Source organism: Coffea eugenioides, chromosome 1 (assembly GCF_003713205.1).
Source record: "Coffea eugenioides isolate CCC68of chromosome 1, Ceug_1.0, whole genome shotgun sequence".
NCBI classification, from domain to species: domain Eukaryota; kingdom Viridiplantae; phylum Streptophyta; class Magnoliopsida; order Gentianales; family Rubiaceae; genus Coffea; species Coffea eugenioides.
In genome coordinates, this window is record NC_040035.1 from 8,705,641 (window position 1) to 8,730,307 (window position 24,667).

General features: G+C 38.4%; 1 long non-coding RNA gene across 1 annotated transcript in view; it reads right to left on the bottom strand.

The window, feature by feature from the left end:
• LOC113777611 overlaps positions 1–23,310 on the bottom strand; it is a 79,109-nt gene extending 55,799 nt beyond the window's left edge. Inside the window, exons 1-2 of the long non-coding RNA XR_003469204.1 lie at positions 23,227–23,310; positions 21,284–21,342 (exon numbers count right to left, since the gene is read on the bottom strand). This is a non-coding gene — a long non-coding RNA (uncharacterized LOC113777611). The remainder of the gene's footprint in view (positions 1–21,283; positions 21,343–23,226) is intronic.
• Positions 23,311–24,667: the final 1,357 nt, after the last annotated feature.

The window sequence follows — 24,667 nt, forward strand, 5'->3', positions numbered from 1 at the left end:
TTGTTGGCCAGTAGGCAAATTTTCAACAGTGAAAGAAAAATCTTTAACAACTCACAAAGCTTGTGTGTTTATATATTAGGAACACAAATACTGCTCACAAAAAAACTCCATGCTTCTTCCTCCTTTTCCTTTGCAACCTTTCCTACTAATTTTCTATGTCTAATTTTTTTCCCTACTAGATTAGATACTCTATATACTTTGTATTTTGGTTGCCAAATTTCCACAGGGGTTTAATTACACTGTGAAAGAATTGGTGCAGAAGTGCTTCTTATTTAGCGTTCACAGACTTCCATTCAGTAGTTGATTCAATTTCAGGTCACTCTCTCCAATCCTTCAGTATGCGCTGCAATTTTTCTCCCTAACTTTTATTGTGTTTCATATGTTAGCGATAGTTTTTCAGTTGTAAGTTTGTTTGGCCTTTTAGTGTTGGATCAGTCTCATTAGTTGAATATGATAAGTTACAAAAATTAGTTTGTGGTATTGTATATCTTGTTCAGTTCCTTCTATTTACCAGTTTGTTATGGTAATTAAACCTTCATGAGTCCATTTTTGTTCTTTCATTCCAGGTAAAGCCCCCCTTGAATTATCCACTAATGGAGGAGGAACAATATTAGACAACTGGTTCCTTTTCTTTTATTTTTTACAATTACAAATAGTAAGTTTTGAATCTAATTTGTATATTAAAAAGATTACCATATATAACACAAAATTTTTCCACCGATTCTTTCTAATCGAGCCTCTCGGTCTATCATTATTCCTCGAGAAGTAGAAATAATTACAATCCCCATCCCACCTAAAATTTGAGAAATTCGTTGAGAGTTAGCATAAATTCGTAGATCGGGTTGATTGATCCGTTTTAAATTTAAAATATTTCTATAGGGCCCTTTCCTGTTTCTTCTATGTCACGGCGTTAAAACCAAAAAATATTTGTTGTTTTCTCGATGTTTTCTCGCATTTTCGATAAAACCTTCTCGTAAAAGTATTTTAACGATATTTTCGGTAATATTAATAGATGTTATTCGAACCACTCTTTTTTTATCCATATCAGTATTTCGTATAGAGGTTATTATCACAGCAACAATGTCCCTACCCATGATTAACTAAAATTGTTAGTGACTCAAAATTTGATATAATCAATATGCTTTTCTTTTTTTTTACTTAATTTGTTTGTTTATGAGTAATTAATAAAGGTATATACGTGAGATATAATCTATTTCTTAATCTGTTTCTTTCAAATACCCTACTTTAAACATATCACGATCATATAATACCTCGGGAGCTAATGAGACTATTTTAGTAAAATTTAATTGTCTCAACTCCCGGGCGATTGCGCCAAAAATTTGAGTTCCTTCTGGATTTCCTTCTTGGTCAATAACAACTGCAGCGTTGTCATCATATCGTATTATCATACCATTGTCACGTTTGAGTTCTTTATAGGTACGCACAATTACAGCTTTGACTACTTCTGACCTTTCTAGGGGCATATTTGGTACTGCTTCTTTGATCACAGCAACAATAACATTACCAATATGAGCATATCTGTGACGCCCCCACTTCTCCCTAAGGCGAACCAAAGGGTATCTGCGGGACGCCTGCCCAACTCTCACCAGGACTCACGCAAAACATTCAAGCTTATAACTAATCTAATAGTCACAAGTACAAAAACATAAACACAGTGATGCGGAAGCGTTTAAGTTAACCATGGTCATCTATTATCCAACCCGTACATCGGGTGTTCAAAATACAACTTTGAACCCAAATTCATCTCATGCCCAAATGCTACATTCCAAATACAAAAGTACAACCCAAAACCAAGAGCCATAGACAAAATGATGATAGAAACCCTAAACAAAAGTACATCAGGAGGGTTTCTCCAATACGTCCCCGGATCCAGTTCTATTAAGGAAAACAAATCTACAGGGTGAGCAAAACGCTCGTGAGGCCAAGAACACACATGCAAGCACATTGCTCAAATAACAATCTCAATTTACAAGTCAAGCAATAATATTTCAATAATTAACAATTCAAGCGGGAAAAGTAAACAAAAACAATTCAAGGATATAGTAGCTCTCAGCAGCTGAGTTCCACTTGCACGAGCAATAACCTCCACGAATTGACACTCCGTCAATCGGGTAGGTTTAGTCTGTAGAACTCCACTTAACCTGTCCCCTTTCACCTTACATACCCCTGTATCGGACCCGCCTGTCATTAGTTTGTGGCGATACTATTCGAGTATGCCAAGCAAGACCTCTCATTAGGTCAAGCTTATATATCTCATGGTTCGCCAAGGTTCCCGACCAAGCCCATGCCGGCTCGAGTCCAAGGTCGGCCAATGAGATTTGGGCGTCCCCCATGTGCACTTGTGTGTCGAGGAGATTCACTCCAACGACGTATGCAGCTAGCATACCAATACATTTCATTCATTCAATGCATTTCAATCATTCATTCAATGCATTTCAATCATTAAAATTTTATTTCTAATGAGAACGAGTGTGGTAAAGTACACACTCGACTCCACTTTCAAGATTTTCAATCATTAATAACAATTAAACATGTAACAAGTTTACATACACCTGACACTCACCAAATATTAGGTGTGAGTAAGGTCAAGGGAAGTTCAAGCGTCCACCGGGGAATCCTCTTGAAGGTCCTCGTGTGTGCCTGAGCAAATAATAGTGAATTTATCATTCACATCCCAAATATCGAGGAATAATTCGTTCACTAGCATTAATCGAGGGAATTCCGTGAAAATGAACCTCAATTACTCGTAAATCGAGGTTTGAGTGGGGTTTGATAACGTTCAAAAGTATTTAAGTCTTTATCTAGGAAATCGGGGATAAAACGTTTAGATAATATCAAAAGAATAAAGAGTTCTTGAAAAACTCTATTTCCTTGAAATTGGAAAATTTCAGTTTTATTATGAATCTTTGAAAAATCGTAACTCACTCGGTACAAGTCGAGAATTGGAAAACTTTATACCGTTGGAAACCTCTTAGAAAGTACTATAAGTTCCTAGAAGACACTTTTCCATGAATCGAAGTGGAAAGTGCTCAAAAATGAGCTTGAAGGTACAGACTCGGTTTACAAGGTAGAATTAAGTTGGATTTCGGCCAACTTTGAAAATTCGGCACGATTCACACGTTGCAAACCAGCCTCTGAAATTTGTAACTCAATTAGAGTTGCAAGTGAGGTTTATAGCAAAGCAAGCGGATCAAGAATCGGAATTTCGAGTACCGAGATACGGTAGCTCAAAGTTGGGGGAATTCAAGACTGGAGAAAAATTTCCAGATTTGAACCTCCAACACTAGAAATTTAATTAGGTATCGAAATGAACTTGGATTGGTACCAAAATTGGCAGTATTTTACTCCTATATGAAAGGTATCTCTCTATCAAATTTCAGGGAAAAATACCCTCGGGAAGGTAGTTAACTAATCATCCAAAGTTCCGGAAAATTTCTAAGGCAATCTGCCTTTTGACTTTCATTTCCCAATTCAAATCGTTTAACCAAGAAAGCTATCCAACCATGGTTCATTTGTGAAATAAAGGTCTAAGATACATCCATGATACCTTTGGTAATGGTTTAGCATCAAAAATTTCAATTAATAAGATCACTCCCGGGTTTTGTCCCAAATCAGTCCAAATATTACGTTTTTCCAAAACAGGGCAGTCTTCTTGTTTTGGTCACAACTCAGTCAATTTAGCTCGGAATTGAGCATGGTTTATGGCATTGGAAAATAAATTCATAGGCCTAAAAGTTCACAGAAGGAAATGTTCTGAAATTTGGCAAGAAACCAGCTCGAAATTGAGCCTCAAGTTGCTGCCTCTACAAACCATTCCAGCAGATCCGAGAGACAGGACAGCTATCTTAAAACGAATGGTTCGGCTCCTACACATGGAATCAGAATACGCATTTTATATCGTTGGAAAGGTATGGATGTCTAGTTTCGAATGCCACCAACGGCACTCAATTTCGACGTCGGAGGACAAAGTTATGGTCAAAATGCTACCGCTGGACAGGGTTATCTGAAAATAATTTTCCAGCTTGCCTAGTTCACGAATAAATTCATTTGCCCATCTAAACGTTAATGTTTTCCAATAAAAATTTTTACACATATAACATAACATATAAACATCAGGTTCACGCCAATAAATCACCAAAAATTGGTCTTACCATGGCCGAACAAAACAGGGGCAGTTTCGGAAATTTCTTGTCATGACCTCAACTTTGAGTTTCCAACAATAATACTCCATAAATCCATCATTTTAACCACTAAACTACCATTAAATCCAACATTAATCCTCTAATCAGCAACAACCCAAGTGTGGGAATTCATAGAGCTCACATTTCAAATTTTCCAACAATATCAAGCCATCCATACACATGCAATAGCTTAAAGATGTATTTCTACCATCATAATCCAAGTTTAAGGTGTAGGATGAGGTTATACCTCCTTAGTGCTTTAAACCAGAAATTTTCGGTCCTCAAGAGACTCCAAGAAACCGTGAAATGCAGCCCTTTAGTTAGCTAGATCCAACCTCCAAGTAGTTTGCTAGATGGTCTTCAAGTTTGGTGAGGATTGATTGAAGTTTTGTGGTTAATTTGATGAAGAAATTTGTGAAGCAAGGGAGTGAGAGAGAGGGAAGGCTGGCCGGCTATTGGTGAGAGAAGAAAGAGTGAAATTTGATCAAGGTTAGCTTCCAAGAGAAGATTAAAATGAGTGGTGTAAATTCACTCCAAAGTCAACCCTCATTAGGGCTCGTTTGGTGCGTTTAGGGCTCGATTTCTCTCGCGTTTGGTTCATTAGTGCACTAAACCTCTAATGTACTTATGTTCATATAAATATAATTCACTCTTAATTGCCTCGAAATAAGGGTCTAAAGTCCCTCAAATAAAGCCGCGCGTATGAAAACGCGTACCGACAATTTTAACGCTATTACGCAAAACCTCCAAGAAATTCTTATAACGATAATTTTATTAACTATCACTTAAGTATTTAAATCTAAAATTACCTATTTTAAAGCCGTTGTACATGTCCCAAAATTTCCGAGCTAATTGTACTCCTAATTGGCAAAAAGTCTCCAAACGTATTTTCACCTTTTCCCTAAACAAGTTCCTAAGAAAAATAATTTTTGAAACGAGATACTTTAAAAATATAACGAAATTATAGTGTCATGTATTTAGGTCTAATGAGACTAGAAAATATTCCTCGTGGTAAAAATCCAATTAGATAATTTATTAAGCCATAAATTAGGCTTAAAAATAATAGTTTTTACGAGTCCTCACATCCTCTCCCCCTTAAGAAAATTTCGTCCTCGAAATTTACCTTGGTTGATGAACAAGTCTGGATACTTCTCTCTGATTGTCTCTTCAACTTCCCATGTTGCTTCCTCTACTCCGTGGTTCTTCCATAGAACTTTCACTAGTGGTATCTGCTTGTTCCTCAATTCCTTCACCTTTCGATCTCATAGGTCAGGGTTTTACCGGTCTCTCCTCATAGGTCAGGGTTTCATCGATCTCAATATTCTCCGGTTGTAGAACATGAGAGGGGTCTGGATGATATTTCTTAAATATGGACACATGGAACACATTATGAATTCGAGATAAGCTCGGTGGTAATTCCAGCTTATAGGCTACATTCCCAACTCGTTGAATAATCTTATAAGGCCCTACAAACCTTGGTTGTAGTTTCTTCCCTTTTCCGGACATCAAGCTTGCTTTTAAAGGCGTAATCTTGAGAAATACCATATCTCCAACAGTGAACTCCAAATCCTTTCTTCGATTATCGGCATAACTCTTTTGTCTACTTTGAGCAGTTTGAATCCTTTGCCGTACTAACTTTACCTTTTCATTAGCTTCCTCAATCCAAGACACGGTAGTCGGGTCTAAAATTTTTCGTTCACCTACTTCATCCCAACAAATTGGAGACCTACATCTCCGACCATAAAGTGCCTCATACGGGGCCATCTGAATAGAAGAGTGGAAACTATTATTGTAGGCAAATTCCACTAAAGTCAAAAACTTACTCCAACTCTCTCCAAAGTCCAGAACACAAGTCCGTAACATGTCCTCAAGAGTTTGAATTGTCCTCTCCGACTGTCCATCCGTCTGGGGATGGTAAGTGGTACTAAAGTTCAATTTAGTCCCTAATACTTCTTGCATCTTTTGCCAGAACCTCGAAACAAATCTTGGATCTCTATCCGATACGATACTGACAGGTATTCCATGCAACCAAATGATCTCATCCAAATACAACCTGGCCAACTTCTCCAATGGATATTTCATATTAATTGGCAGAAAATGAGCTGATTTGGTCAATCTATCTACGATTACCCAAATCGCATCATGGCCTTTCTGTGTTCTTGGTAACCCCGATACAAAATCCATAGTGATATTCTCCCATTTCCACTCAGGTATTTCTAGAGGTTGCAAAAGCCCTGATGGTTTCTGATGTTCGGCTTTAACCTGTTGACAAATTAAGCACGTTTGGACAAATTGGGCAATCTCCTTCTTCATATTTTTCCACCAATAAAGACTCTTCAAGTCCTGGTACATTTTATTCCCTCCTGGATGTACTGTAAACTTTGATCGGTGTGCCTCTTCTAAAATTTCCTTTCTAAGTCCTTCATCTTTTGGCACAACTACCCGATTCCGAAATCTCAATACACCGTTTGGTCCCAAGTTAAAATTCGATTTGTCCCCCTTTTTAACCTTTTCCGACCATTTCTGTACTTCAGTGTCCTTTCCTTGGGATTCCTTGATACGTTCCATCAAAGGAGAATTCAATACAATGTTCCCCAGAATTACTTTCCTCGGTTCCAATCGAGGATTCCACTGACTAATTTCTTTCAACAATTCAAATTCCTTAATCATCAATCCAGCCATCTGTACTTGACGACTCAAAGCATCAGCCACTACATTAGCTTTTCCTGGATGGTATTTAATCGTACAGTCATAGTCTTCCAGAAATTCCATCCATCTACGCTGCCTCAAATTCAGTTCCTTTTGAGAAAATAAGTACTTAAGACTTTTGTGGTCTGTAAAAACCTCAAATGTCACTCCATACAGGTAATGCCTCCATTTCTTTAAAGCAAAGACCACAGCTGCTAACTCCAAATCATGAGTCGGGTAATTTCCTTCATGCGGTTTCAATTTCCTAGAGGCATATGCTATCACTCCGTCATTTTGCATTAGAACACACCCCAATCCTTCCTTAGAAGCATCTGTGTAAACCACAAAACTATCCTTTCCATTCGGCAAGGCTAACACAGGTACCCTTGTCAGCCGTCCTTTCAATTCCTGAAAACTTTCCTCACACTTAGAATTCCATATAAACTTTCCATTTTTCTTGGTCAATTCAGTCATGGGTCCAGCAATTTTTGAAAAATCTTGAATGAATCTCCGGTAATACCCTGCTAATCCAATAAAACTCCGAACCTCGGTAGGGTTTTCCGGTCGTTTTCATTTCGAAACAGCTTCAACTTTAGCTGGATCCACTTTAATCCCATTCTCAGAAATTATGTGTCCTAAGAAAGTCACAACTTGTAACCAGAACTCACACTAACTAAATTTAGCGTATAGTTGATGTTTCCTTAAAGTTTGCAAAACAATTCTCAAATGCTTTTCATGATCCTCCACATTCTTAGAATATACCAAAATATCATCAATGAACACCACTACAAATTGATCCAAATAGGGCTTACAAACCCTATGCATTAAATCCATAAAAGCAGCAGGAGCATTTGTTAACCCAAATGGCATTACGGCAAACTCAAAATGCCCATATCTCGAGTTAAAAGCAGTCTTGGGTATGTCCTTCTCCAAAATCCTTAACTGGTAATAACCCTGTCTCAAATCCAATTTTGAGAAATACTACAGCTCCTTGCAATTGGTCAAACAACTCATCAATGTGGGGCAGTGGGTATTTATTCTTAATCATAATATCATTTAAACCTCGATAATCTATACATAACCTCAAACTCCCATCTTTCTTCTTTACAAACAAAACTGGGGCTCCCCACGGGGAATCACTCTCTCGTATAAAACCCCGTTCCAACAAATCCTGTAATTGTAACTTCAATTCCTTCAATTCAGCGGGAGCCATCCTATATGGTGTCCTTGAGATAGGTGCTGTTCCCGGAATCACATCGATCTTAAAAGCTATTTCCCGTTCCAGGGGTAGAGACTCCAATTCTTCAGGAAAAACATCTGGAAAATCCTTTACTACTGGTGTGTCTTCCAAATTCACCTTATCACTAGGAGTGTTAATAAGAAAAGCCAAATACCCTTGAGCTCCTTTACTTAATAATTTTCTAGCCCGAATTCCTCAAATAAGTGCAAACGAAGCTAATCTACCCCTTACATCCAGTTTCAGGGTTGCTTCTCCTGGAATATGCAACTCTACAATTTTCGTCCTACAGTTTAACTGAGTATTATAACGGGCTAACCAATCCATTCCCAAGATTACATCATATCCCTTAATCGTCAAACCGATCAAATCGGCCCATAATTTCCGTTCCCCTACATAGATTTCACTATTCCTGTATTCCAGATTAGCAATTAAGCTTTTGTCTCCAGTAGGTGTTTTAACCTCCAAGTCATATGGTAACTTAATTGGCTTCAAGTCTATCCCATTCATGAAGTTAGGGTTTACAAAGGAATGGGTTGCACCCGGATCAATTAAAACCCTAGCTAAACGGTGAAAGATTGGGATTGTACCTTCTACCACCTCAATTGCCTCAGGAACTTGTTGATAATCCAGTGCATAAACCCTGGCCGGTACTTTCGATCGGCTCCCTCCGGCACTGGTCTGCTTAGAAGTTGACTTTTCTGGCCTTTGAGCATTTCCCCCTGTCTTTGGTGATTTTGGACAACTGGCGACTTGATGTTCCGTACTCCCACAAAATAAACATTTCCCCAACTTTCTCCAGCAATCGTTCTCAGAATGGTTGGGTTTACCACAATACCCACATGTAACTTGAGGGGTTACAGTCGATCCAACAGAAGGTGCCCCCCTAACTTGAGTCGTCCCGCTACGACCTCCTCTAGATAGAGCTCCCCTAGAAGCTCCAGTAGTTCTCGTTCCTCCTTCTCCTCTTCCCATTTTAGAAGGGTGTACATTCTTACTGGTCTGCCCAGAAATACGACTAGGAAAATTCCTTTTTCTGTTGTGGAAATCCCTCACTTGAGATCTTGCATTCTCAACCCTTTGCGCTTTCTCTAAAGCCTCAGTAAAGGTAGAGATTTGGGCTGCAGCCAGGCCCTCCTGAAGTTCCACATTAAGTCCCTGTACAAACCTTCTAATCCTCCTCCGTTCATTGGCTACTAACTCGGGAGCGTATTTGGAAAGTTTAGTGAACTTCCCTTCATACTCTGCTACAGTAAGGGTTCCTTGTTTCAACTTAATAAATTCATCCTCCCTCTTCTCTTGGATCAAGGGCGGAAGAAACTTTTCATTAAACTCCCTTGTGAAATTCTCCCAAGTCCAAGGGGTTTGAGCCCTTTCCCATTTTCCTTTTATCAGATCCCACCAAGCACGGGCTACTCCCTCAAATTGGAAAGCAGCAAAGTTCACTCGCCTATCTTCAGTGTAATCTAAAGCAGCGAATATGTTGGTCATTCTTTCTAACCAATTCTCCGCGACCTCAGGATCAGGCTCGCCAAGGAACTTAGGCGGGTTAAATTTTAAGAATCTCTCTAGGGCTCTATCCTCTCCTCTTTCCTGACCCCCAGGCTGGTTAAATGGTCCAGGTCCTTGTCTATCAGCTAAACGCTCTAGGATATCCGTCATCCTATTAATGGCAGTAGCCACTTGATTACCCTATATATTTTCCTGGCCCTGGGTCGGCCCAATTGCCGATCCCTGGTCATTCCCCTGAGGTTGGGCAGGTCTAGTCCCCCGCCCACGGCCTCGAACCACGGCCCTTCAACCCCTTCTTAGCCCTTAATGCAAGGAAATAAAAAAAATTAAATATGCGGGTGCTGCAAAAAGTACAAAAGAGCAGGAGCCGATCAAGAAAATATTGAAATTAACAATAATTTACATTCATTAACATATTAAGTTCATACAATTAGCAAGTCATGGGGTAGTCACAAAAATATAGCACACAGGTGCCACAGAAGTACTTTTAGTCACAGAAGACTAAAGTAAGAGCAAGTGCGCAGCAGATCCGAGAGACAGGACAGCTATCTTAAAACGAATGGTTCGGCTCCTACAAATGGAATCAGAATACGTATTTTATACCGTTGGAAAGGTATGGATGTCTAGTTTCGAATACCACTGACAGCACTCAATTTCGACGTCGGAGGACAAAGTTATGGTCAAAATGCTACCGCTGGACAGGGTTATCCGAAAATAATTTTCTAGCTTGCCTAGTTCACGAATAAATTCATTTGCCCATCTAAACGTTAATGTTTTCCAATGAAAATTTTTACACATATAACATAACATATAAACATCAGGTTCACGCCAATAAATCACCAAAAATTGGCCTTATCATGGCCGAACAAAACAGGGGCAGTTTCGGAAATTTCTTGTCATGACCTCAACTTTGAGTTTCCAACAATAATACTCCATAAATCCATCATTTTAACCACTAAACTACCATTAAATCCAACATTAATCCTCTAATCAGCAACAACCCAAGTGTGGGAATTCATAGAGCCCATTTTTCAAATTTTCCAACAATATCAAGCCATCCATACACATGCAATAGCTTAAAGATGTATTTCTACCATCATAATCCAAGTTTAAGGTGTAGGATGAGGTTATACCTCCTTAGTGCTTTAAACCAGAAATTTTCGGTCCTCAAGAGGCTCCAAGAAACCGTGAAATGCAGCCCTTTAGTTAGTTAGATCCAACCTCCAAGTAGTTTGCTAGATGGTCTTCAAGTTTGGTGAAGATTGATTGAAGTTTTGTGGTTAATTTGATGAAGAAATTTGTGAAGCAAGGGAGTGAGAGAGAGGGAAGGCTGGCCGGCTGTTGGTGAGAGAAGAAAGAGTGAAATTTGATCAAGGTTAGCTTCCAAGAGAAGATTAAAATGAGTGGTGTAAATTCACTCCAAAGTCAACCCTCATTAGGGCTCGTTTGGTGCGTTTAGGGCTCGATTTCTCTCGCATTTGGTTCACTAGTGCACTAAACCTCTAATGTACTTATGTTCATATAAATATTATTCACTCTTAATTGTCTCGAAATAAGGGTCTAAAGTCCCTCAAATAAAGCCGCGCGTATGAAAACGCGTACCGACAATTTTAACGCTATTACGCAAAGCCTCCAAGAAATTCTTATAACGATAATATTATTAGCTATCACTTAAGTACTTAAATCTAAAATTACCTATTTTAAAGCCGTTGTACATGTCCCAAAATTTCCGGGCTAATTGTACTCCTAATTGGCAAAATTCTCCAAACGTATTTTCACCTTTTCTCTAAACAAGTTCCTAAGAAAAATAATTTTTGAAACGAGACACTTTAAAAATATAACGAAATTATATTGTCATGTATTTAGGTCTAATGAGACTAGAAAATATTCCTCGTGGTAAACATCCAATTAGATAATTTATTAAGCCATAAATTAGGCTTAAAAATAATAGTTTTTACGAGTCCTCACATTCTCTCCCCCTTAAGAAAATTTCGTCCTCGAAATTTACCTTGGTTGATGAACAAGTCTGGATACTTCTCTCTGATTGTCTCTTCAATTTCCCATGTTGCTTCCTCTACTCCGTGGTTCTTCCATAGAACTTTCACTAGTGGTATCTGCTTGTTCCTCAATTCCTTCACCTTTCGATCCAGAAGTTTTACCGGTCTCTCCTCATAGGTTAGGGTTTCATCGATCTCAATATTCTCCGGTTGTAAAACATGAGAGGGGTCTGGATGATATTTCTTAAGCATGGACACATGGAACACATTATGAATTCGAGATAAGTTCGGTGGTAATTCCAGCTTATAGGCTACATTCCCAACTCGTTGAATAATCTTATAAGGCCCTACAAACCTTGGTTGTAGTTTCTTCCCTTTTCCGGACATCAAGCTTGCTTTTAAAGGCGTAATCTTGAGAAATACCATATCTCCAACAGTGAACTCCAAATCCTTTCTTCGATTATCGGCATAACTCTTTTGTCTACTTTGAGCAGTTTGAATCCTTTGCCGTACTAACTTTACCTTTTCATTAGCTTCCTCAATCCAAGACACGGTAGTCGGGTCTAAAATTTTTCGTTCACCTATTTCATCCCAACAAATTGGAAACCTACATCTCTGACCATAAAGTGCCTCATACGGGGCCATCTGAATAGAAGAGTGGAAACTATTATTGTTGGCAAATTCCACTAAAGTCAAAAACTTACTCCAACTCTCTCCAAAGTCCAGAACACAAGTCCGTAACATGTCCTCAAGAGTTTGAATTGTCCCCTCCGACTGTCTATTCGTCTGGGGATGGTAAGTGGTACTAAAGTTCAATTTAGTCCCTAATACTTCTTGCATCTTTTGCCGGAACCTCGAAACAAATCTTGGATCTCTATCCGATACGATACTGACAGGTATTCCATGCAACCTAATGATCTCATCCAAATACAACCTGGCCAACTTCTCCAATGGATATTTCATATTAATCGGCAGAAAATGAGCTGATTTGGTCAATCTATCTACGATTACCCAAATCGCATCATGGCCTTTCTGTGTTCTTGGTAACCCCGATACAAAATCCATAGTGATATTCTCCCATTTCCACTCAGGTATTTCTAGAGGTTGCAAAAGCCCTGATGGTTTCTGATGTTCGGCTTTAACCTGTTGACAAATTAAGCACGTTTGGACAAATTGGGCGATCTCCTTCTTCATATTTTCCACCAATAAAGACTCTTCAAATCCTGATACATTTTATTCCCTCCTGGATGTACTGTAAACTTTGATCGGTGTGTCTCTTCTAAAATTTCCTTTCTAAGCCCTTCATCCTTCGGCACAACTATCCGATTCCGAAATCTCAATACACCGTTCGGTCCCAAGTTAAAATCCGATTTGTCCCCCTTTTTAACCTTTTCCGACCATTTCTGTACTTCAGTGTCCTTTCCTTGTGATTCTTTGATACGTTCCATCAAAGGAGAATTCAATACAATGTTTCCCAGAATTACTTTCCTCGGTTCCAATCGAGGATTCCACTGACTAACTTCTTCCAACAATTCAAATTCCTTAATCATCAATCCAGCCATCTGTACTTGACGACTCAAAGTATCAGCCACTACATTAGCTTTCCCTGGATGGTATTTAATCGTACAGTCATAGTCTTCCAAAAATTCCATCCATCTACGCTACCTCAAATTCAGTTCCTTTTGAGAAAATAAGTACTTAAGGCTTTTGTGGTCTGTAAAAACCTCAAATGTCACTCCATACAGGTAATGCCTCCATTTCTTTAAAGCAAAGACCACAGCTGCTAACTCCAAATCATGAGTCGGGTAATTTTCTTCATGCGGTTTCAATTTCCTAGAGGCATATGCTATCACCCTGTCATTTTGCATTAGAACACACTCCAATCCTTCCTTAGAAGCGTCTGTGTAAACCACAAAACTATCCTTTCCATTTGGCAAAGCTAACACAGGTGCCATTGTCAGCCGTCCTTTCAATTCCTGAAAACTTTCCTCACACTTAGGATTCCATATAAACTTCCCATTTTTCTTGGTCAATTCAGTCATGGGTCCAGCAATTTTCGAAAAATCTTGAATGAATCTCCGGTAATACCCTGCTAATCCAATAAAACTCCGAACCTCGGTAGGATTTTCCGGTCGTTTTATTTCGAAACAGCTTCAACTTTAGCTGGATCCACTTTAATCCCATTCTTAGAAATTATCTGTCCCAAGAAAGTCACTTCTTTTAGCCAGAATTCACACTTACTAATTTAGCGTATAGTTGATGTTTCCTTAAAGTTTGCAAAACAATTCTCAAATGCTTTTCATGATCCTCCACATTTTTAGAATATACCAAAATATCATCAATAAACACCACTACAAATTGGTCCAAATAGGGCTTAAAAATCCTATGCATTAAATCCATAAAAGCAGCAGGAGCATTTGTTAACCCAAATGGCATCACGGCAAACTCAAAATGCCCATATCTCGAGTTAAAAGCAGTCTTGGGTATGTCCCTCTCCAAAATCCTTAACTGGTAATAACCCTGTCTCAAATCTAATTTTGAGAATACTACAGCTCCTTGCAATTGGTCAAACAACTCATCAATGTGGGACAGTGGGTATTTATTCTTAATCGTAACATCATTTAAGCCTCGATAATCTATACATAACCTCAAACTCCCATCTTTTTTCTTTACAAACAAAATTGGGTCTCCCCACGGGGAATTACTCTCTTTTAAAAATTCCCTTTCCAACAGGTCTTGCAGTTGTAATTTCAACTCTTTCAATTCCGCTGCAGCCATCTGATATGGTGTTCTAGAAATAGGTGCCACTCCCGGAATCACATCGATCTTAAAAGCTATTTCCCGTTCCGGGGGTAGAGACTCCAATTCTTCAGGAAAAACATCTGAAAAATCCTTTACTACCGGTGTGTCTTCCAAATTCACCTTATCACTAGGAGTGTTAATAAGAAAAGCCAAATACCCTTGAGCTCTTTTACTTAATAATTTTCTAGCCCGAATTCCTGAAATAAGTGCAGACGAAACTAATCTACCCCTTACATCCAGTTTCAGGGTTGCTTCACCTGGAATATGCAACTCTACAATTTTCGTCCTACAGTTTAACTGAGCATTATAACGGGCTAACCAATCCATTCCCAAGATTACATCGTATCCCTTAATCGTCAAACCGATCAAATCGACCCATAATTTTCGTTCCCCTACATAGATTTCACTATTCCTGTACTCCAGATTAGCAATTAAACTTTTGTCTCCAGTAGGTGTTTTAACCTCCAAGTCATATGGTAACTTAATTGGCTTCAAGTCTATCTCATTCATGAAGTTAGGGTTTACAAAGGAATGAGTTGCACCCGGATCAATTAAAGCCCTAACTAAATGGTGAAAGATTGGGATTGTACCTTCTACCACCTCAGTTGCCTCAAGAACTTGTTGATAATCCAGTGCATAAACCCTGGCCGGTACTTTCGGTCGGCTCCCTCCGGCACTGGTCTGCTTAGAAGTTGACTTTTCTGGCCTTTGAGCATTTCCCCCTGTCTTTGGTGATTTTGGACAATTGCCGACTTGATGTTCCGTACTACCACAAAATAAACATTTCCCCAACTTTCTCCAGCAATCGTTCTCAGAATGGTTGGGTTTACCACAATACCCACATGTAATTTGAGGAGTCACAGTCGATCCAACAGAAGGTGCCCCCCTAACTTGAGTCGTCCCGCTACGACCTCCTCTAGATAGAGCTCCCCTAGAAGCTCCAGCAGTTCTCGTTCCTCCTTCTCCTCTTCCCATTTTAGAAGGGTGTACATTCTTACTGGTCTGCCCAGAAGTGCGACTAGGAAAATTCCTTTTTTTGTTGTGAAAATCCCTCACTTGAGATCTTGCATTCTCAACCCTTTGCGCTTTCTCTAAAGCCTCAATAAAGGTAGAGATTTGGGCTACAGCCAGGCCCTTCTGAAGTTCCACATTAAGTCCCTGTACAAACCTTCTAATCCTCCTCCGTTCATTGGCTACTAACTCGGGAGCGTATTTGGAAAGTTTAGTGAACTTCCCTTCATACTCTGCTACAGTAAGGGTTCCTTGTTTCAACTTAATAAATTCATCCTCACTCTTCTCTTGGATTAAGGGCGGAAGAAACTTTTCATTAAACTCCCTTGTGAAATTCTCCCAAGTCCAAGGGGTTTGAACCCTCTCCCATTTTCCTTTTATCAGATCCCACCAAGCACGGGCTACTCCCTCAAATTGGAAAGCAGCAAAGTTCACTCGCCTATCCTCAGTGTAATCTAAAGCAGCGAATATGTTGGTCATCCTTTCTAACCAATTCTCCGCGACCTCAGGATCAGACTCGCCAAGGAACTTAGGCGGGTTAAATTTTAAGAATCTCTCTAGGGCTCTATCCTCTCCTCTTTCCTGACCCCAGGCTGGTTAAACGGTCCAGGTCCTTGTCTATCAGCTAAACGCTCTAGGATATCTGTCATCCTATTAATGGCAGTAGCCACTTGATTACCCTCTATATTTTCCTGGCCCTGGATCGGTCCAGTTGCTGATCCCTGGTCATTCCCCTGAGGTTGGGCCGGTCTAGTCCCCCGCCCACGGCCTCGACCACGGCCTCGACCCCTTCTTAACCCTTCCATAACTTAGGCGTGCCTAATGCAAGAAATAAATAAATAAATTATGCGGTGCAAAGTAAAGAGCAGGAGCCGATCAAGAAAATATTGAAATTAACAATAATTTACATTCATTAACATATCAAATTCATACAATTAGCAAGTCATGGGGTAGTCACAAAAGTATAGCACACAAGTGCCACAGAAGTACTTTTAGTCACAGAAGACTAAAGTAAGAGCAAGTGCGTCAAAATAAGCCACACAGTCATGCAAAATACAATGGCCTCAGCACTTAGCATCACCCCAGCTAATTCTAGCTATACTAGTCAAAAGAGTGGTCAAACTGCCTAGACCTAGTCCACAGTAGGACTATCAGGAGGAACCTCCTCCTCAGGATCCTCCTCCGGATCCTCTTCAGAGTCCTGGGTTACCCCCATAGCCTCATCGACTAGTCTAGTGGCATCAGCTACAATATCGGAAGCCCGACTACGGACCTCCTCTCTCAGTCTAGTAAGCTGAGCTCTAGTGCTCCGGAGCTCCTCATTAACCACAGCAGATGTGGTAACCTCGCCCTCAATCACCTCCTCAAGCTCGGCGACCCTCTCGCCCTGAGCACTCACCATCTGTCGTAGCTCGTCCACCTCAGCCTGTAAGTCCAAGTTGGCAGTCACCAACTGACGACGCTCGTCGTCCAAGGCCAGTACAACATGGTTTGGGTAAGCAAAAGTCACCCTACAAGCACATGGGGGGTATCGAGGATCAGGCGAGTAGCGCACACGAGCTCCCCCAGCTAAAGTTCGGTAATAGATAGGTCTAGGAGGCACTACATGACCATTCGTATGGCCATTCCCGTTAGCTGTCGGGGCTCCATTTCCGTCATCCATCCCTGCAAAATAATAATACTTTTCAGGTTAGAAACTTAAATCACTACCCAGTTCCAATATCCTGCAATGCATGCCTAACTTAATCGTTGGTTCATCCCGATTGTCACTTGAGGTAGGACTAACTTAGTTGCTAGCTCGCCTCAAGTATCACTTAGGGTATGATTAAGTCATCCCATATCGAGTCTTAAAGGTAGAATATCTAATATGTCTCCCATATAAACCTCTAACCTAGTGCTCTGATACCAACTGTGACGCCCCCACTTCTCCCTAAGGCGAACCAAAGGGTATCTGCGGGACGCCTGCTCAGCTCTCGCCAGGACTCACGCAAAACATTCAAGCTTATAACTAATCTAATAGTCACATGTACAAAACATAAATACAGTGATGCGGAAGTGTTCAAGTTAACCATGGTCATCTATTATCCAACCCGTACATCGGGTGTTCAAAATACAACTTTAAACCCAAATTCATCTCATGCCCAAATGCTACACTCCAAATACAACAGTACAACTCAAAACCAAGAGGCATCGACAAAATGATGACGGAAACCCTAAACAAAAGTACATCAAGAGAGTTTCTCCAATACGTCCCCGGATCCAGTCCTGTTAAGTAAAACAAATCTACAGGGTGAGCAAAACGCTCGTGAGGCCAAGAACACACATGCAAGCACATTGCTCAAATAACAATCTCAATTTACAAGTCAAGCAATAATATTGCAATAATTAACAATTCGAGCGGGAAAAGTAAACAGAAACAATTCAAGGATATAGTAGCTCTCAGGAGTTGAGTTCCATTTGCACGAGCAATAACCTCCACGAATTGACACTCCGTCAATCGGGTAGGTTTAGTCCGCAGAACTCCACTTAACCTGTCCCCTTTCACCTTACATACCCCTGTATCGGGCCCGCCTGTCATTAGTTTATGGCGATACTATTCGAGTATGCCAAGCAAGACCTCTCATTAGGTCAAGCTTATATATCTCATGGTTTGCCAAGGTTCCCGACCAAGCCCATGCCGGCTCGAGTCCAAGGTCGGCCAATGAGATTTGGGCGTCCCCCATGTGCACTTGTGTGTCGAGGAGATTCACTCCAACGACGTATGCAGCTAGCATACCAATACATTTCATTCATTCAATGCATTTCAATCATTCATTCAATGCATTTCAATCATTAAAATTTCATTTCTAATGAGAACGAGTGTGGTAAAGTACACACTCGACTTCACTTTCAAGATTTCCAATCATTAATAACAATTAAACATGTAACAAGTTTACATACACCTGACACTCACCAAATATTAGGTGTGAGTAAGGTCAAGGGAAGTTCAAGCGTCCACCGGGGAATTCTCTTGAAGGTCCTCGTGTGTGCCTGAGCAAATAATAGTGAATTTATCATTCACATCCCAAATATCGAGGAATAATTCGTTCACTAGCATTAATCGAGGGAATTCCGTGAAAATGAACCTCAATTACTCGTAAATCGAGATTCGAGTGGGGTTTGATAACGTTCAAAAGTATTTAAGTCTTTATCTAGGAATTCGGGGATAAAACGTTTAGATAATATCAAAAGAATAAAGAGTTCTTGAAAAACTCTATTTCCTTGAAATTGAAAATTTTCAGTTTTATTATGAATCTTTGAAATATCGTAACTCACTCGGCACAAGTCGAGAATTGGAAAACTTTATAGCGTTGGAAACCTCTTAGAAAGTACTATAAGTTCCTAGAAGACACTTTTCCATGAATCGAAGTGGAAAGTGCTCAAAAATGAGCTTGAAGGTACAGACTCGGTTTACAAGGCAGAATTAAGTTGGATTTCGGCCAACTTTGAAAATTCGGCACGATTCACACGTTGCAAACCGGCCTCTGAAATTTGTAACTCAATTAGAGTTGCAAGTGAGGTTTATAGCAAAGCAAGCGGATCAAGAATCGGAGTTTCAAGTACCGAGATACGGTAGCTCAAAGTTGGGGGAATTCAAGACTGGAGAAGAATTTCCAGATTTGAACCTCCAACACTAGAAATTTAATTAGGTATCGAAACGAACTTGGATTGGTACCAAAATTGGCAGTATTTTACTCCTATATGAAAGGTATCTCTCTATCAAATTTCAGGGATAAATAACCTCGGGAAGGTAGTTAACTAATCATCCAAAGTTCCGGAAAATTTCTAAGGCAATCTGCCTTTTGACTTTCATTTCCCAATTCAAATCGTTTAACCAAGAAAGCTATCCAACCATGGTTCATTTGTGAAATAAAGGTCTAAGATACATCCATGATACCTTTGGTAATGGTTTAGCATCAAAAATTTCAATTAATAAGATCACTCCCGGGTTTTGTCTCAAATCAGTCCAAATATTACATTTTTCCAAAACAGGGCAGTCCTCTTGTTTTGGTCACAACTCAGTCAATTTAGCTCGGATTTGAGCATGGTTTATGGTGTTGGAAAATAAATTCATAGGACTAAAAGTTCACAGAAGGAAATGTTCTGAAATTTGGCAATTAACCAGCTCGAAATTGAGCCTCAAGTTGCTGCCTCTACAAACCATTCCAGCAGATCTGAGAGACAGGACAGCTATCTTAAAACGAATGGTTCGGCTCCTACACATGGAATCAGAATACGCATTTTATACCATTGGAAAGGTATGGATGTCTAGTTTCGAATGCCACTGACGGCACTCAATTTCGACGTCGGAGGACAAAGTTATGGTCAAAATGCTACCGCTGGACAGGGTTATCCGAAAATAATTTTCCAGCTTGCCTAGTTCACGAATAAATTCATTTGCCCATCTAAACGTTAATGTTTTCCAATGAAAATTTTTACACATATAACATAACATATAAACATCAGGTTCACGCCAATAAATCACCAAAAATTGGCCTTATCATGGCCGAACAAAACAGGGGCAGTTTCGGAAATTTCTTGTCATGACCTCAACTTTGAGTTTCCAACAATAATACTCCATAAATCCATCATTTTAACCACTAAACTACCATTAAATCCAACATTAATCCTCTAATCAGTAACAACCCAAGTGTGGGAATTCATAGAGCCCACTTTTCAAATTTTCCAACAATATCAAGCCATCCATACACATGCAATAGCTTAAAGATGTATTTCTACCATCATAATCCAAGTTTAAGGTGTAGGATAAGGTTATACAGAAATTTTCGGTCCTCAAGAGGCTCCAAGAAACCGTGAAATGCAGCCCTTTAGTTAGCTAGATCCAACCTCCAAGTAGTTTGCTAGATGGTCTTCAAGTTTGGTGAAGATTGATTGAAGTTTTGTGGTTAATTTGATGAAGAAATTTTTGAAGCAAGGGAGTGAGAGAGAGGGAAGGCTGGCCGGCTGTTGGTGAGAGAAGAAAGAGTGAAATTTGATCAAGGTTAGCTTCCAAGAGAAGATTAAAATGAGTGGTGTAAATTCACTCCAAAGTCAACCCTCATTAGGGCTCGTTTGGTGCATTTAGGGCTCGATTTCGCTCGCGTTTGGTTCACTAGTGCACTAAACCTCTAATGTACTTATGTTCATATAAATATTATTCACTCTTTATTGTCTCGAAATAAGGGTCTAAAGTCCCTCAAATAAAGCCGCACGTATGAAAACGCGTACCGACAATTTTAACGCTATTACGCAAAACCTCCAAGAAATTCTTATAACGATAATATTATTAACTATCACTTAAGTACTTAAATCTAAAATTATCTATTTTAAAGCCGTTGTACATGTCCCAAAATTTCCGGGCTAATTGTACTCCTAATTGGCAAAATTCTCCAAACGTATTTTCACCTTTTCTCTAAACAGGCTCCTAAGAAAAATAATTTTTGAAACGAGACACTTTAAAAATATAACGAAATTATATTGTCATGTATTTAGGTCTAATGAGACTAGAAAATATTCCTCGTGGTAAAAATCCAATTAGATAATTTATTAAGCCATAAATTAGGCTTAAAAATAATAGTTTTTACGAGTCCTCACACATGCACACTTACAATATCACTTGATCAATTATCAACCTTCAATCTCAACTAAGTCGAGTGCGATAAAGTACACCCTCGACTTAGAAGGCGAGGGACAATTGAAAACACTTAACAATATTTCATAATAAGCACATTTGCCATATAATTACACTTAGGTACACATAAGCAATTTAACACATAAATTCGGAAAACACTCACCAAAGATTCAAATGACTACTCTCGAGTCTCGAGTTGGTTTCCTGGTTCACGGCTACTTCCTAGTACAAGTTAATAATTCTAAAGTGAATATTCATTTTATATACAACCACTCATCTTACATAATTTAAGGTTTAAGTAACTAAAACCCAAGTTCCTAAGCTTATAAAACGAATCACCAAAATCTAGCAACCTTCCTTACGTTTGTCTTCAAGATTATTAAGTTTGGTAGCTTTAAAACAAGGTTAATGTACATATACACCAAATTTTAATATCATATAAAACACTTGAACTAAGATTAACTCATTTCCAATCTAATGTGCAAGGATTAAGACAAGCAAACATTTCATTTCTTCCGTCTAGGCTAAAACAGATTCTAGTTTGACCTTAAAGTACAAATATAATATATTCAATATTCATTTATCATTTTATTTTGAAACTCATTGACTTTATTGTTTTAATCAAGAATTATACCTGTTTTCCCAAGTTAATAATTTATAAGATATTTATTTTAGAATTAAATCATTTTCCACTCAAGATTCTAAGATTACGGTTTAGGAGTACTTCATTGGTCCCCTTTTTAATTAATTAAACTCAAAGTTATTTGTAAGTTAAATTTTATTCCACTACACCAGTCCCTCAAATTTTATAGTCTTTAAAATATTTGTGAAGACAATATTAAGTAAGTAGAAGCCAATTTAGGTACATAATTATCATGAGTTTTCCCCTCATTTGCTTTAGTTTAACTCTACTTGTGGAGCTGTATATAGCCATTAAATCTCAGGGTAACCGTAGCTATCATCTATGAAAGCTTACAAAGTTGGAAATTAGAGGAAATGCTGGTTCAAAGTTGGTTCCTCACGGCCATTATCAAAGCAAAGTGCATCCGGGAACAAAAGGAAAGCAGCAAGAAAGACAGCTTTGCCACCCTCTGATGTTTTGATCACAACTGGAGTTACGCTTATCGGATTGAGGAATTTTATAGCGTTTCGAAGCTAAGACATAGACCTACATTTCTTCTGAAGACATCGACATCCAGTTATCGCGTTTTCAAGGCCAAAAAGGGACGGTCACAAGCACAATCTGTTTCATTTTCTTTGTCAGCAACCAAAACTAGTAACGTTACTTCAAGCTTTCGACAAAAACTCTATTCTTTCACTTGCTTAAAGCTCTAAATATTTAAAGTACATTCAGTCCAGCATATACCAAGGCAAATTGCATCTAGTTTCAACAAATTATTCAACCCAAAAGCTACGCACAACAATCTGTCATCAACTAATTACAATTTACAGCAGTATAACAGTTTAACATGTGGTGTTTTCTCATAATTTTCTTTTCAGTTTCATGCTCCAACTAGACATGCAGGGGATGATCATTTAACTACAGACCATCTTAAGCAAAACATAGAAATTTATAACCAAAAATCCAAGAGAAAAGCTGAACCAAGATTTATATCCTTTCTCGGCTATAAAGCTGGTTCGTAGCAGCAAGTAATGCCTAAAGACGAGTTTCTTCTACTAGATCCCTCCATTTTATGCTCAAACCTCTCATGCATGAAGAAATCAAGACAGCTGAAACTTTTCCATTCCCCCCCCCCCACTCGGATGAAGCTGGAAAAATTCCAGTAAGGATCTTCCATCGGTCCTCCCAATTTCCAACTTTTCCCAAATTTCTTCAACTAAACTTCTTGTAATACCTGAGATAACCATATGACATGCTTTTCTTATATTATATTTTCCATTTTTACACTGCTAATGAGCTGAAATTCATGTAATTAACTCCCGGTTGCTACAACTTCAGTCAAATAATCATTTTAATCTCAAACCAGAATTTTTCTTCAATCGAAGCTCATTTCCTCTGCTAAAACTTATCTTGCAGCTTGTAGATATATATATATATATATTCATTTATACTCAATAAATAAGTATTGATCACAGAGAATTTACCTCTTTCCTTTAAGAGTTAAAAATTGCAGACTGACCAGATTTTCCCAGCTTTGTTTCCTCAAGGTCTGCACCAGCTATCCCTCCTATTTTCCTTGCCTTTCTCTTATTGATTATGATCAGCAAATGATGAAGCTAACCAAATTTTCTCTCCCTCACTCTTAGTTCCACTCCCTCGATTCCGTTTTTGGAAAGAAAGAAAGAAAGCTGCCTTGTGTTTCTTTCCTCTCGGTCACCGCCCAACTAGCAATTTCTTTCTCTTTGTTTCCTCTCGGTTATCTTCCAGAAGACGGCTTCCTTAGGTTGCATAGTAGTTTAACCAAGATTCAGGGTTAGTTAGGTCATTAGTATTAACTTATTTGCTCACTAAGGGGCTGCGGTTTTATTATTTCATGCATTGACTCCAAACTTCATTTGTTCTAATTTATATACCCTTACAAAATTCTCGTACATTAATCTAGGAGATTTTCATACATTCGGTTTTAAAGGAAAAACAACTAGACATATAATTTATTCAACTGTATAATATATGCTACGTGTCTAGTAATATATGCAAATGACACAATTTACAATATACATACCATGTGTTTATTTGATTCATAAAAATTTTTCTACACCAATCTACGATATTTCTAATTCTCGATTTCATAGAAATTCAATTAGACATTTAATTTAACCACTTATTCGTTATATGTAATATTTCCAATATCAAGGTAAATAAAATAAAATAAATGCAAACCACACACCTGATTTTCTCGAGTTCTCACATTAATCACCTTAATTTTCATATATTTTAGGTCAATTTCAGGAGATGTAAATATATGAGCATAAAAAATGTATCAATATAACTACTTGATCAAAATTGTAGCAAATTTTGATTTGTTTTTTCTTTCTATCATAATTTTCTTTGTCTATCTTAGGTGTTTTATATAAAATATTAAAAATAAGTTATTTTTGCTAAAAATTGACACTCATTTGGATTTTCTTTTCATGCAGTTTTTTTCAATAAAATAATTTCCATGATTTAGTTTAAAGTTTTAGCCTATGCATTGCACAAATAAGAATTCTAGTTCTAACTTCATTCTAAACCTTCAAAAACTCCAAAAAGAAATGAAAAGTTATTTGAATGTTGCACTATTTGCATAATAAATTCAATCATTAATATAATATTTATAAAAAATACAATCACCAAAGCATCGGTAGCTATCATTCTATTATAGGAATATCACAAAATTTACAATGTTGGGGCTAATTTACAAAACAATATATATTACCCTGAAAAACTTTAAATTGGTCTCGTATAACATATACCCTATCTTAAATTATTTTGATAATCTGTATAATTGCTATGTTCTCTCTACAGTTATAACATAAAAAAATTAATTTTGAAGAGTATCTTTTTGGGTTAAAATAACGAAACAAGTCCTACTTGATTAGGTTTAAG